The sequence below is a fragment of the Panthera pardus genome, unplaced genomic scaffold, assembly GCF_024362965.1.
Source record: "Panthera pardus isolate Hobbes unplaced genomic scaffold, ASM2436296v1 HiC_scaffold_17, whole genome shotgun sequence".
Lineage (NCBI taxonomy): Eukaryota > Metazoa > Chordata > Mammalia > Carnivora > Felidae > Panthera > Panthera pardus.
In genome coordinates this window covers 29,525,805-29,544,130 of record NW_026526732.1, presented here as the reverse complement: position 1 = coordinate 29,544,130, position 18,326 = coordinate 29,525,805, and the positions used below count along the sequence as shown (strand labels likewise).

The window sequence follows — 18,326 nt, the reverse complement described above, 5'->3', positions numbered from 1 at the left end:
GTTATACGGAAAATGACTAAAGGTTAGTTACAAAGCACTGAGAATAGGTGCAGAGTAATGTAGTTCCAAGGTCATATAGACTGGGTTAGCATGTTTAAGGAGTTAACATCCACATGGGGCCAAGAATGGAGACTTTGAGGAGGATTTGAATCAGATTTGATGGTGATAGTTTCAGATGCATGGATAAGGAGAACATTCAACAGAAAAGGAAGTGAGGTAGGAACTAGCAAAATGTCTGATGCAAACAAGGTGAGGGAAGACATTGGCATTCCTGAAGAGTTGGGAGTGGGGTAGCTGTTCCAGGGGCTGAATAAGAGTATCCTGCTTTCACAAATGCTTCATTTTCTGGCATGTTTGGGAAAGAAAATACTCGGATTAATCAAACATTCAAGTTAACAGAGAGCTGACATAGGTAGTAGAAAGGGATACCAATGCTTAAAGAATAGAATACATTGAAGTATACAGAACCTAATTTCTTTGTTCTTTGATGGAGAAAGGACTTCTAGAGCTGCCATTTCTCAGAGCCATCACATGGAGCAATTTTGGTCCCTAATTGGGTACAGTTGGAGATGGGATGTGGGAAGTTCCATTCCCAGGGTGTTATAACAAGATCGTGTTCTTAAGCCCTTCCCCAAGGCTGCAGTGTGAAGCATCTCGGGAAAACTTACGCCATAGAAAGAATTTCTAACTGGGAGAAATGCTCTCCTTTGCAATACGCTGAGTCTCTTTAGGAGTCCAGGTTCAGCTTCCTCATCTGTAATATGAGGCTAAAATACGTATCTCATGTGGGTTTTGTGAGGATTAAATGGTCAAGACATGTTAGTGCTCAATAAATACAAGTTTCTCCATTCCAAATACGTCTTTCAGAAAACCCAGGGCAAACTGTGAGCCATGTTTGAATGTACAGAGACCTTTCCTGATTCCACAGCAGAGGGCTTTCCCTAGATCCTCTGACCCCTGCTTTAGCCAGCTAACCAAATGCCCTTTTACATTTCTGAGACCTGAATACAGATTTATCTTGAAAAAAAATTCTTTTCTTTCCTGTATCTTGGAATAAATGTGCTATTTCATTTTCTTAATTTGTACTTTGTTAAGAACCAGAAGAGGGAACTTAAGGTCAGTCAGTCTCTCAGGTTGAGAAACTCTGAAGCTATAAGCCCCAGAATCTTGTCTTTGTCTCTGATTCCAAATGGGCTTGTGGGGAAAAGTGATATAACCATGAGATCACTGTGTTCTTTTAGATGATTTCCTGTTTCCTGTGTATTTAAATATACAGGGAATAATCCTGCTATTAAAATGAGACCCTGTATGTGTGTATGGGCAGAAGTTCAATGAAAAAGGAAGAAAAATATGCTTGCTGAATACCAGATGTAGAATGCATAAATCCTGTCAGAACAAGTGGGGAATAGCTTTATGGCTGACTTGCAAGAAACTTAAGGGAACTGGGAAGTCAGATAGGCATGTGTCAAACAGACTTATTTAAATCATCCACTTCCTCAGCAAAATAAAAGTTTGAGAGGGTTCTGTTTTCTTTTGTGGTTTGAAATTACAGTTGTAGCCTTAGAGGTCCTGCTTGATTGAGGGCTTCCAAGCAAAGAAGTTACGCTACCAAGTTCAGGCACCCAGCAACAGTGGGATCATCCAGTGCCTCTGACTGAGGTCTCCAACCTTACCCTGTTTGTACTTTCTGCTCTTTGTCATCTTGGAAACAAATTGCAGTGCAGCTGACCACTGCTTCATGGCCCTCCAGCTTGTTATAGCTGAAAGGCTTTTTTTTTTTCTTTTGCATCTGGAAGAGAACGGTGCCTGTTGGCTTGCTTCTCAGAGCGGGCGTCAGATGGCACACGGTGATGTAGAGCACAGCCGTTAGTGCTGCACACTTGGAAACTAGGCAACCCTTTCTCTCCCCAGCCTCTTCCTCTCCACAGTTCATACATTGTTGGTGACTCTATATACTGCCAGTTTGTGTTAAGACAAACAAACCTGATTTAAAAACTAATGACTTGTGTGCTTGGTTATAAGATCCACATTAATTTGCAGTGAGAGATACAACTAGACACCAGACATTTTTCAGATATGACTTCCTGACAGTTAGTAAGTCTCCTGGGAGGCCATCTAATAGTGAGGTAGGTTATTGGTGTGAATAGATGCAAAGGAAAGGTGTTTAAGTATTAATCATTTTCTTTAAGGCATGGTAGCTTCCTAAATTGTTTTTCTTGGGATATTTCTCTTTTAAAATATCCTGTTAAATATATTGTTCTGCCATGGCTGTACTCACTAGAATAAAAACAAAATATGGTGCTGTGAAAAGACCATGGGCTTTGTTGTCAAACAGACCCAGGTCCAAATTATTCCAACTCTACTACTTACTGTGTGTAAACTTGAACATATGACGATACCTCTCTGAGCTTCAGTTTGCTCACCTTCTTGCTGAGAGTATATATTTAAAGGCATTTATATAGAACCTACCACCGTATCTCAGTATCTGCTACTTTGAGAAGTCATGAAAAATTCTTTTCTTTTTGAGAAATCATGAAAAATTCTTAATGCTTACCATCCATCCATCCATCCATCCACCCATCCATTTATCCATCTATTCTTTCACTAAATGCCTTTTAAACATTTTTTACGTGCCAGCCATTGTTTCTGTTGGTATAGCTACAAACAAGAGCAAGATGTGAGCTTTGACCATAGGATGTAGTCTCACTGTCTAAGCTGGAGACATGTATGTATTTAAAGGTACGCACCAGGCACAAAGATGATATAAAGGTGATGTTCACTTCTCTCTGGCTGAGTGTGAAGTGTCAGGAAAGCATTAGACAAGGACAAGATTCATAAGCCAGACCTTGAAGAATGAGTGAGATTCCAGCTAAATGAGGTGGGGAGTATGAAGGATGGCGATGAGGGCACGATTGAGCATTTCAGAAAGTAGAGAGTGTGCAAAAGCCAAGAGACGGAGAAGAATATGGTACCTTTTGAGAATTACAAATCATTCTGTGTTTAAAAGCATAGGTCCCGATGGGTATGGGAGGGTATGAATGGCAAGAAGGTTGAGTCAGAACCTGTCAGAGGCCTTAGGAGACATGAAGAGGCATAATCTTTTTGTGCTGTGAGCACTTGTGAGCTATGGAAACTTTGTGAGCAGATGCATACAGATCGCTATCCTACTGATAGAAAACTACTACCATAGAAGTGTTTATTAGATATGCATAATTAGTTTTTATTTCTCTTGAGGATATTTGGAAACATGCCTACTGTGAGAAACAGTCAAATAATCAACTCATGTGTAGTCACACGTAGGCTCCTCCTTGACATTTTTTTTCGGGGAAGTGATGGTGGCAGTGGAGAGCTACATTGTTCTGTGCTCTTGTTTCACTGTTCAATCTTGTTAAAAGAGAATGTGTGCTGTTTATATCTACTTTTATCCTCCATACCTTCTTTTTTGTTTCAAAAATTCCTTTTCTTTGAACTTTTTAACGTTTATTTATTTATTTATTTATTTTTAATGTTTATTTATTTTTGAGACAGAGAGAGACAGAGCATGAACAGGGGAGGGGCAGAGAGAGAGGGAGACACAGAATCCGAAACAGGCTCCAGGCTCCGAGCTGCCAGCACAGAGCCCGACGCGGGGCTCGAACTCACGGACCGCGAGATCATGACCTGAGCCGAAGTCAGATGCTTAACCGACTGAGCCACCCAGGCGCCCCAGATGTTTATTTATTTTTGAGAGACAGAGGTAGAGCACCAGCCAGGAGGGGCAGAGAGAGCAGGCTCCAGACTCTGAGTTGTCAGCATAGAACCTGATGCAGGGCTTGAACTCCCAAACCACGAGATCATGACCTGAGCCAAAATTGGACATTTAACTGACTGAGTCACCCAGGCACCCCTCAAAAATCCCTTTTCGTTAGCAAAACATCTGAAGAACTGCTCTCTTTTAGGACCACAGGGAAAAGGGACTAAGTTTTTGTCCCCAGCCTCTGTGCAGAAGGATCACTAGAGGTGGTTTGGCTTTGGGTAAATATTGAGGTAACGGAATGATGTTGGGTACAAAGCATTCTGGCAATTCAGCCACAGAGCTATTGTGATTTGTGTGGAGACACCCAGTTTGGGGGGGTTCAAGAGCTAGGATCCCTGGATTACCTCAGAGCCTGGGCCTCTACTACATCGCAGCTCAAAGCAGGATGTCCCAAGAGCATAAGAAGCATTGGAACGAGCCTGACAGGACGGGAAAATGCCCAAGAGAGGAATGCCAGATATATAGACGTAGGCATAAACTTCTTGGTTTATGGAATTAGTTCCCAACCGTGCAGGTAAGAGTTCAAAGCAAGATTGGTAGTGAAATAGTGCCTTAGACACAGAAACTATGTGTGAGCCCAGTAAGTTAAGTGTGGGGGGTGAAAGGGAGTGGCAGTTTGGAGGCTATGTGGGTGCAGCCTCACCTCTGGCCCTCTGGATATGGGCCCTATTGGCAGTAAGGTATGATTCCGAACTTTGTGATGCTAGTTTCCTTCCTCTGTCATGTGAGATATAAACTGGACCAAAGGACAAACTATGATGTGTGAGTCTCAGCAGAAATTATGCCTGGGGATTGTTGTTTTTCTACTAGTAAGAAAACTGGGGGGGGGGGGGGGGGAAGAAGTGTGTGTGTTAAAGGGAATGGTTTTAAAGTTCCATGCTTTCATGTGTGTTTAAGAATGGCTCTTAGCATGGGGCTCCTGGGTGGCTCAGTCAGTTGAGCATCCAACTTCAGCTCAGGTTATGATCTTGCAAGTTACATGTAAGTTTGAGCTCCGGGTTGGGCTTTGCACCGACAGTGTGGAGCCTGCTTTGGATTACCTGTCTCCCTCTCGTTCTGCCCTTTCTCTCTCTCTCTCTCACTCTCTCTCTCTCTCTCTCTCAAAAATAAATAATCAGAAAAGAAAAGAATGGCTGTTAGCCCTTAGCAGTGTGAAATTCGTTTCTTTCAACTTTGAACATTGGAAAGACTTCTATAATCTTTTTATTTATTTATTTTTTCATCTTACTATATTTGTATTCCAACCATGTGACTTGTTTTTTTATGTTAAATATAATTTATTGTCAAATTGGTTTCCATACAACACCCAGTGCTCGTCCCAACAGGTGCCCTCCTCAATGCCCATCACCCACTTTCCCCTCTCCCCCACCCCCCATCAAACCTCAGTTTGTTCTCAGGAGGCAAACCATAAGAAATTCTATAATCTTTTTAAAGTGCAGTTCCATTGAGGGGCAAAGAATTTTTCAGAATTAGTACTACAAATCATGGGATGGGAGAGGAGGTGGGGGTGGTGAGTGGGCTATGTGTATGTGGGGAGAGAGAGAGAGAGACAGAGAGAGGAAGGAAGAAGAAGAAAGAATATGAAGTCTTTATAAGGTAGAGTGTTGAATGCTATATACTGTTGACTGTGGACCCCAGAATGTGTATGGTGAAATTTATTGGAACAAAATTTACATATTTATGAAAATGGTGCAGTTTAGAAAAAAAATAGCTTGTTATGCTAGTGTCCTTTTTCTTTGTTGATGTTCCAAGGTTATACAAGCCCTGAATCTTTCCACATTTCCAGCTCTTATCTAAGAGTGTGTACCACCTGGGTTGGGAGGAGGAAGATGAATGAAATTGGGGAAGTAAACGGTGGGAAGTATCCTGAAAGAAATCAGCTAGATATGTTCAAGTCAGCAGGTTCCAAGAAAATTATGTAGTAATTTGAGAATTGTGTAAGGAAAGTTCTAACACATATTTTCTCTCATGTTTTTTTTTTCCCTCTTCTGCATGAACTTATAGTGATTACATCACTTCCCTTCCTCACCTCTTCCTCTTCTCCAACTTGTTGCTGTAGAGGCTACGTGAGTTCATTGTCCCTGGAAATGGAGCAGACAGAAGAGAAAGCAGTGACTGTGTGGTGAGCTTAAAGATATATCTATTCTCTGGGGAGTGGGAGGATGGGGAGTGGGGAAGGACAGAAGATATATATATTAGCTATCTATTGTTTCATTATAAGTATGCCAAAATTTAGCAGTTGAAAACAAACATAATCTCACATAATTTCTGAGAGTCAGGACGGCAAGAATGGCTTAGCCGGGTGGTGCTTGCTCAGGTTCTCCTTTGGAGTTGCAGTCAAGGTGTCTCCTAAGGCTGCAGGCCTTTGAAGGCTCAGCTGGGACTGAGGTCTTCAATTTTAAATGGCTTCCTTATATGGCTATTGGCTGGAGGTCTCAGTTCCTCACCCCGTGGCTTCTCCAAGAACAAATGACCCATGAGCAAAAGACTGACAGAAGCTGTAGCGTTTATTATGACCTAGTCTTGGAAGTGATGTGCCATCACTTCCATAGTATTCTGTACATTAGAAACAAGTCACTAAGTTCAGCCCATACTCAAAATGAGGGGAATTAAGCTTTGCTTCATGAAAGGATACCAGAGAATTTATGGACATGTTTTAAAACTACCATAATATGTATATGCCAACTTTACAAGGTGTAGATTTGAGACTAGAACAAAGTTATGGATAATGTCTCATTTTGTAAACAGCAGCCTCATCTGTAATAAAAGCCCAGAGTTTATGGATCATCACAGCCAAAGAGGAAAAGGGTTTGCTGGAAAAAACTTGTAAAGGATGTTATTTCACTTGTCTATTTATCCTAGGCCCCGGGGTAATGGTTACAAATTATACGTCTTACATGATTCAGGAACCTCTGCTAAATAACAACTGAACAAAAGGGCTTTACCAATTTGCTCCTGCTGCAAACATGAGTGCCTGCTTCTCCAAACCCTTGGCAATACAGTAGATTATCCTTCTTTGATATTTGCTAATTTGGTAGGTAGAAAACGGTCTGTAGTTGCGCTTTTAATTTATATTTTTCTCTCTCTTTCTCTCTCTTTTTTTGAGAGGGCATGGGGAGGGGATGAGGGAGAAGGAGAGAGAGAATCTTAAGCAGGCTCCACACCTAGCATAGAGCCCAACACAGGGCTCAATTCGGAGCTCACAGCTGTGAGATTATGACCTGGGCTGAAATCAAGAGTCAGATGTTTAACTGAGCCACCCAGGCGCCCCTCTATTTCTCTTGTTGTGAATGAGAGTAAGCTGTTTTTATATGCTTTAAACCATCTGCATTTACTTTACTGTCAACTATTTGTTCTTAATTTTTGCCTACTTTTATATGGGACTTGTCTTTTTGTTTTTTCCTTACTAATGAATGGAAGTTCTTTATAGATTAAAGAAATTAGCTCTTCTCTGCAGTGTGAGTGGTGGAAGTATATTCTTAGTGTGTCATTTATCTTTTTTTTATTGTTTCTCATTCTCTTTTTTGTCATGTAGTGATTTAAAAAATAAATCTGTTTTATGGTCACATTCATCATGCATCAATTTTTTCTCTTAAAGCTTCTGGGTTTGTGTCATTCTTAGCCTTCCCATTCTATGGTTATTAAGAATGTCCTATGGTTTTTCCTTTAGTACTATTATGGTTTGTTTGTTTGTTTGTTTTGCATTTTAACTTTGATTAAACTGGTTCTTTTAATGCTTCACAATATTAAACTATAAATACTTCAGTATTAAAGTATTAGTGAATCATTAAGTTTATGTCCATTTTTTTTCTGCTCCAGATATTTCTGTTTTATTCTCAGTTTTCTCATTTGTGAAATAGGGATAATAATTACTATTGAGTACCATCCATGGCCTTTGGCAGCAAAAGACCATTTTCCAAACTGAAAGCTAAACCAGAATTTTCTTCCTCATTACTTAAAGCCTTTACTCCATGATTATGTTCTCTGCCCCAATGGGACAATCAAGATTAACATGGGTTGCAAAATAGCTTGCTTTAATAACAAAGGTCAAAATTCAAATTAACCATTTCATGTCTGCTTACATGGGGGCCCCTGCTTTCACCTATAATGTTTAATTACATTACTTTCAGCAATATACATCCACAGCTATCACTGTTGAAGTAATTTTGGCTACTTATGAATCAGGATTGCAAAATGCCTCATATTATTAATGTTACAGACAAAAAGTTTTGAATTGGTTATTTGTAAATCAAAAAGATAATTCCACTGAAATAATATTTTAAATATTGGTTAGGTTCTTGTGCCTTATCCCAAATTCCAGAGTTATGTATTATATGATGAGGGATGAGGGAAAATGTACTATGTCATCTACACACAACAGTATTTTGTAATACTGTCTCTCTGGTAATGTACATCTGAAGGCCACTTCAGGAAGCTCAAAATAACATCTTCCCCAGTCCTAGCAGCTGAAAGTGAGGCTCCTTGTTGGAGGCAAGAGCCATTGGCAAGTGGTTGTAGGCTCCAGAGAAGACATCCTGGTCAAGGGAATACGTCTTTATATTTATATTAGGGAAATCAATTCCCTAATATTTGGCAGTCATCCTGAATGGGAAGCACAGAGAAATTATGTGTTCAGTGTTGAATTTCAGAGGTGTACCATTTTTTTTTTTCTCAGCACATGGCCATAAGGAGCTTTCTTGAGTACAGCCTGAGAGTCTAGGATCTGGAACTGAGTCACATAAGGCATGGAGATAGAGGGGATGTAGGGGAAGGTGGACCTAGCTTTGGAATATGAGAAACTGTGGAACTTACTCGGTAGAATGTAGTATCTTAAAGGGTATAGAGAATATAATACCTATTCAGAGTGAACTATGATGTGACAAGAATTTGAATTGTGCACAAAGAGGGCTAAGAAATTTACAAAAGCAAGCTTTAGCTGTAGTCAAGTTTGTAAGCATGAAACAGGGTTTCAGCCACCAAGGTGTTTCAAGAGAAGGAAGGTACTGGGGACATAAGGTGAAAGGTAGATCTTGAACCCCACGCTGATGGTTTGGATGTGATTAATCCCCAATGTCTAACATTGGGGCCTATCTTGGGAAGTGGGGCAAAGCAAGGTAGCACAATGAATGAGGTAGTTCTGACTGTGGAGCAAGGAGGGAACAGAGGCCGGAGGGAAAAAAAGGACAGTTTCCCAACACTGAGAAAGTAGCTGACTGGTTATTGGTGGTGCTACACATACCACTATATTTTGTGCCTACGTAAAATACATATTTGTTCCAGGAGCATTTACTGGTTTTGCCCATTGGGAAAAAGGCATGTATGTATTATTTTTCTCAACGACATTTATGAATGTCATAAATGTAATGACAATCACGAAACGTTGGCTAATAGATTTGTAAATAGTATTTCCAGGGGGCCAAATCTATTAGAAAATGAGCCAGTCAAAAAGAGTAAAGTTCACCTGTTGCAAATACAAATTATGATCGTTTGAAATAAAAATAAAGTTATTCTTTGATACATTGTGCATGCTATCCATGTTCTCTGCATTTCTTTCCCTCTGTCTTCTGGCTGTTTTGCTGCTCATTAACACCTCCATTAGAAAATGCACAGAGCAGTGACGGAAATAAAAATGCAAATTGAACTGCAACCAAGAATTTTATATATCTATATACTTTTTTTAAATGTCAACATAAGAATGATATAAATATCTCAATTGTAAAAATAAATTGTGACCCTGATTAGCATATGGTGCTTTGGATATACAAAAAGTGGTGAGGAATTAGAATACTTTCTATACCGAAGAAGAAGTTCACAGAATGTTATCAGTAGAAAGGACCACATAGACAGATTGAATGAGCATCTATTCCTTCAGATGGGAATTACAGAAAAATTCATTTTTTATTAAAAAAAATTTTGATGTTTATTTATTTTTGGGAGACAGAGACAGAGCATGAGTGGGGGAAGGGCAGAGAGAGAGAGGGAGACACAGAATCCGAAGTAGGCTCCAGGCTCTGAGCTGTCATGTCAGCACAGAGCCCGACTCACGGCTTGAACTACCAAACCGCAGGATCATGACCTGAGCTGAAGTCGGACACTTAACTGACTGAACCACCTAGGCGCCCAAGAAAAATTCATTTTTAAAAAATGAATTGCAAAGTATACACCAACTCTTAAGACCTAACCACATTTCTGGAAGGAAACTGAAAATCTTGGCCTAAGCATGTAAAACTAGATCACTTGCTGGAGTTAAGGAATGCATGTGCAATGGAAATCATTTTTTTTAAGAAAATTATTTTAACACATTTTCATAAAGGAAATTGGGGTGGCAGTATATGACACTAGTAGAAGAGTATACATCAAAATATTAATATTATATTATGTGTGTTATTTAGGCCATTTTAATTTTGTGTATATATTATATCTTAAATTTTCTACAATGCATATGTATTAATTTTATAATCCAAAAGTAACTTTTAAAGAAAATTTTATGTTTCACTCCCACTTGTTCATCTGTCAATGGAGTTTGTTTTGTGAGTTTTGTTAGTCAAACCCATTTCACAGTAGGATGGAAATAGGGATCAAGACTAGGAATTTCCATCAGACAAATAATTTTAATGATCAGCACAAGGAGCTTAGCCCTAACAGGCTCATATGCACATGCTGATTCGGTTTATCAGGTTGCTTCCAAATAGGAAGGATTTTTTAAATTTAAAGACTGAATGACTCAACTTGTAGGAATTCAGTGGCTCAAAATATTATATTTTCTAAGTGATGTTATAAGATAACTGGACACAATTAACTTGTGGCTGTATGAAAAACAATTACCACCACAAAATATTAATGTGGTGAAATTGCCTATATTCAGTATTATATTAGAAATCTATACTAGCATATGTAATATGCATGTCGTATATCATACATATGTAAATATATCATATATATACATATACATATGTTAAGCAAAAGGCAATTGAGGATTACACTTGTTATTATCTATTAGTGAATTTCCCTTAGCTTCAAGGAAATTACAGATTTAAAAAAAATTTAGTGGCATCTGGTGAAAACAAAGTCATTAGAAAAATTTCACAAATCCTTTTAGGAGGATAAATAATACATTTTTGTTTATATTTTTATGGTACAAACCTCAAGAAGTGCCTGAGTTATCTGCCTAAACATGGAACTTATTTCAAGATGTGCTGATTGACTCAAGAACACAATTTCTGGTTTTCAAGATTGATTATCTGAAATCAGTCTGAAATTTCTGGCTCCACTGCCAAATTTGGACAAACTTGGAAAACCCTCTCCGTGTCAAAATGCTCACTTGCTCACGAATCTTTGAAACTTTATGCTGAGATTCACCATGAGTAATGCAAAATCAAAATCAGAATTAAATGTATCCTGAGTATGCCCCATAATTTGCCGAAACAGTCTAATCTGTTAAATATAAAATTTTCATTGAAATGTATAAAAGTGGTCAGTGACGAACATTAAAGCCATAGTTGTAGACTAGATAAATTAATTAGTTTATAATACTGCTGATAATATATCTGTGTTACTTCTATTTAGGTTATATTCCACTATGTTTATCAGTAAAAATCCATTAAGTATCATGTACCTCCTGATTTCTGAAAATTGAAGTTTATGGAAGTGAAGTGCTTTTTTCAAAATAAAGAATGGTGGGCTAGAACTCAGATATAAAAAATCATGTGTAATCAGTGGCCATTCTCCCTGCCATTAAAGAACTGGAAGGGTCTTTGAAGGAGACTGATAGGAACTACAAGTCTTGGCATATATAATCATGAGATGGAAAGATTAAGAGATTTCCAAAAATAACTTTTACTTTATAAAAGATTGATTACCAAAAGGTTAGAAGAGAAAATTAATTAACTCTGTGTGCCATCTTTACAACTTATTAATTATTGCTGCTAGTTATTTAATTTCTGCCTTCTGTTTTTCATTTTTAGAATGGAGATAATTATTGGGCTGCCTGGGTGGCTCAGCCAGTTTAGTATCTGACTCTTCATCTCAGCTCAGATCTTGACCTCAGGGTCGTGAATTCAAGCTCTGCATTGGGCTCCACACTGGGCATGGAGCCTACTTATGAATGAATGAATGAATGAATGAATGAATAGGGGCGCCTGGGTATCTCAGTTGGTTAAGCATCCGACTTCAGCTCAGGTCATGATCTCACAGTTAGTGGGTTTGAGCCCTGTGTCAGGCTCTGTGCTGACAGCTTGGAGCCTGGTGCCTGCTTTGGATTCTGTATCTCCCTCTCTCTCTGCCTCTTGCCCACTTATGCTCTGTCTCTCTCCATCTCTCAAAAATGAATAAATGTTAAAAAAAATTAAAAATAAAAATAAATAAATGAGTAAATTAATAAAATGGAGATAGTTATTGTGTCTCTTACAGGGTTGTAGTGATGACTAAATGACTCAGTAATATGAAAGGCTTAGGACAGTGCGTGGTGCATAGTAAGTGTTCAATAAATGTTAGATATTATTGCCACTATATGCCAAACACTCTTGTGCTCTTAACATACATGTTTTTATTTAATCCTTACAATATCACTGGAGGATAAGTATTACTAGTATTTCCATATGGCAGTTGAGAGGTTTGGTAAGAGGTCATATTTGCATAGCTAATAAGATTAAGAGTCAAGTTTCAAACCCAGGTCTGTGTAATTCTGGAATAGAAACTGGCAAATTAAGAATGTTTTTACACTTTTAGTTGTTAAAAAAAGTGGGACAGAGACTTTATGTGACCTTCAAAGGCCTAGTATTTGCATCTGGATCTTTATGCATGTTTGCTGACTGGTACTTTACAGCCATTTTTCTTTCTATAGTATCAGCCTAGCCTGCCTTCTGAAAACTGGATGCCTATTCCAACTGCTAGAGTCATTCACCTTTCCATTTACTCAACAGATATGTATGAGGCATCTGTATAGGTGCCTGGTTTAGAAAAATAAATGAGAAACAGACATTGTATTAAGAAACTTACAGTCCTTTAGGGAAATCAGAGGGAACATTGATAATTATGGGACATTGTAGCAGGTGTTCTAGTCCAATATCAGAGGGTTCTATGAAAGCACATAGAAAGGACCACTTATATAGTATTCAGGGGTCATATATGCCTCCTGGAAGAGCTAATAGTTAAGTCCTCAAATTTTCGTTTAAGAGTGGGTGTACTGTATTCTAGATAAATGGAGCAGCAAATAAGTATGAAGGCCCCGAGACAAAAAAAAGAAGTGTGAGAATTTGAGGAGCTACAACTGTGGTTGAAGTTTACAGCATGAGGGGAGAGAACAGAGGGGGCACATGGCAAGAGATAAGGCTAAATGGGAAGGCAGGGTTTGAAGCACAAATGTCTTCCATATCATACTAAAGTGTTTGGCATTTATCCAAGATTCTGAACATTGTCAGGCTATGGGACTGTTGGAAACTTTAAGCAGGTAGATATTTCAATTTTCATTTTAGAATGATCCTTCTAGAAGCAGCATAGGAGATGTATCTCAGGGCATCAAGAGTGAAGGTGGGGATTCCAGCCATGGAGTTAAAGAGACTCAATTTACTCTCTTACCTTAATAAATTACAAAACTGAACAAAGCATATAAAAGTAACTTTTTTCATACATTGGATAATAGGAAGCAAAAGACTATGAATCCTGTGGGAAGGGAAATAAATAAGGTGAGTTCTGTAATTGCACAGGATTTCTTCCTGGAAGCACATTCCATGCTACAGAACAGAGACGGAGATTCCAAGAAAAGAACAGCTGTTACATAATTGAGGAGATAGATCTGGATGTGCAGGAAGTCTGAGATGTTTTTAAATGGTGATGCAAGGTTATGCAAAGTAGGGAGATACACAGAAAAAAAGTGCCAGAGATATGCAAAGGAAGACCTGGGAGTCTTTGAAAAATATTAACACATGCATGAATGAGGTGAAATTTTACAAGGGTGAGCAAAGAAAAACAAGGAGGTTGTGAATGTAACAGGCTTCCATAAGTGGCACAAGCCTGAGAATCATGAACATTATCACCGGATAAAATGGAGAGCTCTCATTGATCACTTGGGGAATGCCACTCCAGAAAGTGCTATACTTTACTAGTAGGTTACATTGTTCTGGAAGTAAATGCTCCTCTAGACCTGCCCAAACAAAACTTAAAACAAGCCTCAAAATGATCTAACTAAAATATATATTAGGAAAGAAAAAATTATTGACAATAAATTATCTAGGTTTCTTGGACCTAAGTTTATTGGAGTCTTTACTATAAGAAGCTAGGAAAGGAAGAGAAATTAGACCTTAAGTAAGTACAAAGAAAATAATTTAAAAAGTAAGAGTAGAAATCAAAAAATACAAAGCAAGCACTGAGGAAATTTATGAAATCCTAAACCGGGTCTTTGACATCAATAAAATCTATAAATATCTAGCTAACTTGATAAAGGAAAGAGGGAAGACACAAATTACCAATGACAGGAAGAAAGAGGAGACATCACTACAGATCTTACAGAGTTTAACTGAACAGTAAGGTAATATTATTGAAACATTTATGACAGAAAAGTTAGATTGTTGTGAAAAACATCCTGCGGTGGCAGAGGCCATCTGACAAATGCCAGCATAACAACAACAAAAATAAATAATTTATTAAGTAATTTTATGTGTCAGTCCCTGGCTTGGCAAGATAGAAACAAATGAAGACCAATCAAACGAGAAAAACAGACCGTTTATTCAGAGCTTGCTACACCAAGGGAATCAGCCACTGTGAATTACATTTTGGCAGAGACTCAATGATAGGCAGAAGAGTGGGAAAATCATTATAAGTGAAAAAAAGGTATGTTTCACATATGTCCTAATTGGAAGCCGGTGGGATAGGGAAGCTTTAGCCTGCTACCTAGAAACAGAACATCCTATGTGATTGATTAGGGGTACAAATTTGGCTTTCTCTGGTTGGTCCTAAGTTAGAAGTAGTGACAAAAATTAAGGAACTGTCAGTTATTGATCAAGTCCTGGCCATTTTGGGCTGATTGTTATAGAAATAATAGTTTAACTTTTTTGGATTATTGCTAGAGATAGCCATTTGACTACCTACAAGCCTGACTATAACAGGTTCACTTTCTGGACTATTTATTGTAGATAAAGGGGTTGGTTTTCTACCCAGGTTATGGGTCAGAGTCCTATTTTTTTATATGGTCTAGCCATCATCTGCATATTCATTCCTTCAGTAATAAATCATATAGTGATACACCCTTTAATCTGGCAGTATAATAAAAAGAGTAATTCAGTCCTTACTGGGAGCATCTGAAAAGGCCTTATAGTGAAGGCAATATTTGAGATGAATCTTGATGTCTAAGCAAAAGGAGGATGAAAGGAAATTGCTACCCTAGATTACAACATTTTTAAAGAAATAAGCAGATAAGGGTGTGATGTATTCAGGAATCAGTGACCCTTTAAAGAAGCTTGAACATAGGTGGCAGGGGGGTGGGGTGGGGAACAGAACATGAGCTAAGAAAGAAAGGTTGGAACCAAAGTGTAATGGACTTTGAATAATAATAAGACATAATATTATGGACTTCAGGGGAGAGATGACTGCTTTTATGCCAATAGTTATAATACTGCATTTTAGTTTTAGGAAGATAATTCTTATGACAGTGGAAAATATGCACGGAGTATATCAGGAAACTGGAAGCTTGCATGCAAGCTAGGATGATATTTTATAAATCAAAAGAAGTGGCCGTGAAGGGCTTGATCTGGGCTGGATCAGTGGGCATATAACAGAGATAGAGATGATCAGTGCAGCATCTTGGACACAAAGTGAGTACTCCATAAATACAGTATGTTTTTGAGTGAATAAATGGAATATCTAGGAAGTGGAATAGATTGGGCTTGGTGACTTTTTGGATGTTATATCCTAAGAATAGGAAAGATTTAAGAACAATTGAAGTTTTTAAGTTCAATACTAATTGCACAGCAATGCCGTGGGCCAAAGTATGAAAAATAAGGAGGGTGATACTTTATGAATGAAAATGCCAAGTTCAACTTTGGGCATGTGTTGAGACTTATAAACTTTGAAAGTCTTTGGCAATGTGGTATGGAGGCAGGAGTTTGGGGGCTCACTGGTAGCACATGAAGGAGTTGGAATCGTATGAAAGGGTATGATTGGTCAGAAACACCTTTGAAAACTAGGGAAGAGGATCCAATTCTTGAGTAAATACACTGATTTTTAAACAGTAGATAGAAGAGGAAGTGTCAGTATTTGCCAACTAAAAACTGTCTCTGTGATCCTTCTTTGGAATTTCCTTTTTCTATTGCTTTGTGCTGTTCCTCTTTTTGGAACTAAGATGACGAACAGAGCACTTTGAAGAAAACTGTAGAAATCAGGTTGTGTGGAGTGTACAGAATTCTGAGGGTCTGACATTGAAGCATGGACTTCCAATGGGTGAATGGCTCTGTGGTATGAGGTGACCTGAGTTGGAACCCAAGCTCACTTAATTTATGTGACCTTGACCATGTTACTTCTTTGAGCCACATAGTAAGGTTAATTATAGCCACCTTAAAGAGTTTTATGATTAAATGAGATAATTCTATATAATATATGTAAGGTACCTGGTGATATCTAGCACATAACTTGAACTCAATAAATAAAAGGTGCTATTATTATGAAAAGAGCTAGAAGACTAATACTAGAGAAAAGCTGTAAATATAATTTGTATTTTGCCACATACCAAATTGTTTATATTGCAAAGATAATTGTGGGGACCTAATTTTTTTCTCTTAGCCCTCCTCTCTTAAGAAAGAAATACTTTGCTTCAATAAAATCAGTTATGCTCTTTCTAAAAAAGGATTTCTTAAAACTTCCTAAATAACATTTTATTATTTCTTTAGTTCAACATATATACTTACCTTTATTCAAAATTACTCTCAGGATTATCTCTTACTATGGCACTTCTAACTAACAAAGATTTATTGGGTATCTGACACAGCACATGTCAGGTGCTGTGCTGAACATCAGAATACAAAATACAAAGATGAATAAGGTTGCTTCTCTTGAGAAATTCATTCATTCAATAAAATATTTATTTATCACCTACCAAAGGGCAGGTACTTATTTGGTGGTAAAAATGCAGCAGAGAATTAAAGCACATAGAGACTCTGAGCTTTGGCAGGCTACACTGAAGTGAAGGGAGAGACAAGAAAACAATAAACAGGTAAATAAAGAAGATAAATGTAGATGGCGCTTAATGAAGAAAAGAATAAAGAAATAATAGGGACAAAGTGACTGGAAGAGACAGCCTGTGTGGCAAAGTGGTCTCTTTGGGGCTGGGGTGTGGTGAGGTGGAGGAACATGACAACAATAGTCAAATAATTACTGAATTATGAAACCAACTATTGTGATAGTTGGGGACAAAGGAAATTATAGACATAACAACAAAAAAGGCCAGTATGGGGGGAAGCTCTAAATGCTTTAGAAATAAATTACTTTGGAATAAAATTTTAGTCACTTTAAGGGTTTTTATATGTTTATGTCTCTCACTTTAACCTCATTCTTCAATTAGGGATAAAACTTAAGAGAGAAAAAAAAAATAGCTTTCTTAGATTCTCCCAAATATTCATTCACTTTGGAATGACTTGACTGCAAGTTAAACTCAGGAATGTTGGATATAATTTTTGTTATAAGTAATATTTTTGTATCATTGAATCTCCAATCAAATAGATTTTCATTATGTATGTCTTTAAAGTCTAGGCTGCAAGTCTTTACTTTTCTTAATTATCTAACCAGCATGTAGAATCAAAGGTGGTATTTAAAGTCATAAGATTTTGGAACTGGAAAGGACCATTTTGACTAAGTTGCTCTTCTTTTGTGGAATGGAAAGAAATAACAAAAAGCAAAATAACAGAAACTAAAGGGAAAAAAAGGATAATCGGCAGAACAAGAGTAGAAGCCATGGTTTCATATCACTGAATCCAGTGAATGTCTTTCTAATTTCTTATCCATTTCATAAACAAGTGCTTCCTATGTGCCCCACACTATATTAGGCTCTGGATACCTATAGGAGTAACAAGCTCATTGCAGGAAATCATTCTCTCATCCCCAAGGATTTTGTAGATTGCCAAAAGATGTCTCAAGCAAATTATACGTCATGACCTCTCAAAGAAAATAGGCATTATATAGAATATGTCAAACTGATACATGAGAACAAGTCCTTGAACATACTTATTCTTTATCCATATGCATTAAGATTTTGTAAACTACATTTTAATAGAGAAGGCTTTTGTATTATGGATTTTGAGTTTAAACCTAGACTCTGAGACTTATAATTTCTGACCTAGGAAAGTTGCTGAACTTTAGTTTCTAGTGGCAAATTATGACAAAATCACCAGCCCAGTGCTAGGAACATAGATTAGACACTCAATGCACATTTACCTTTTATTTTGCTTTGTAAGTTTATACTTTCTTAAGAGAAGAAAATATGTTTGTAGAAAAGTGTTTGCAAGATGGAACCATAGGATCTGATCTATTAATTCATGCAGTGACC

General features: G+C 37.7%; 1 protein-coding gene and 1 pseudogene across 1 annotated transcript in view; one reads left to right on the top strand and one right to left on the bottom strand.

Annotated features, from left to right (window-relative positions):
- LOC109249814 (forkhead box protein K2-like) overlaps positions 1 to 1,933 on the bottom strand; it is a 126,389-nt pseudogene extending 124,456 nt beyond the window's left edge.
- Positions 1 to 18,326, top strand: part of PDE7B (phosphodiesterase 7B) — a 576,923-nt gene that overhangs the window by 124,208 nt on the left and 434,389 nt on the right. The window contains exon 2 of the mRNA XM_019420496.2: positions 5,801 to 5,918. The gene's annotated coding sequence lies outside the window, so the exon portion shown is untranslated. The remainder of the gene's footprint in view (positions 1 to 5,800; positions 5,919 to 18,326) is intronic.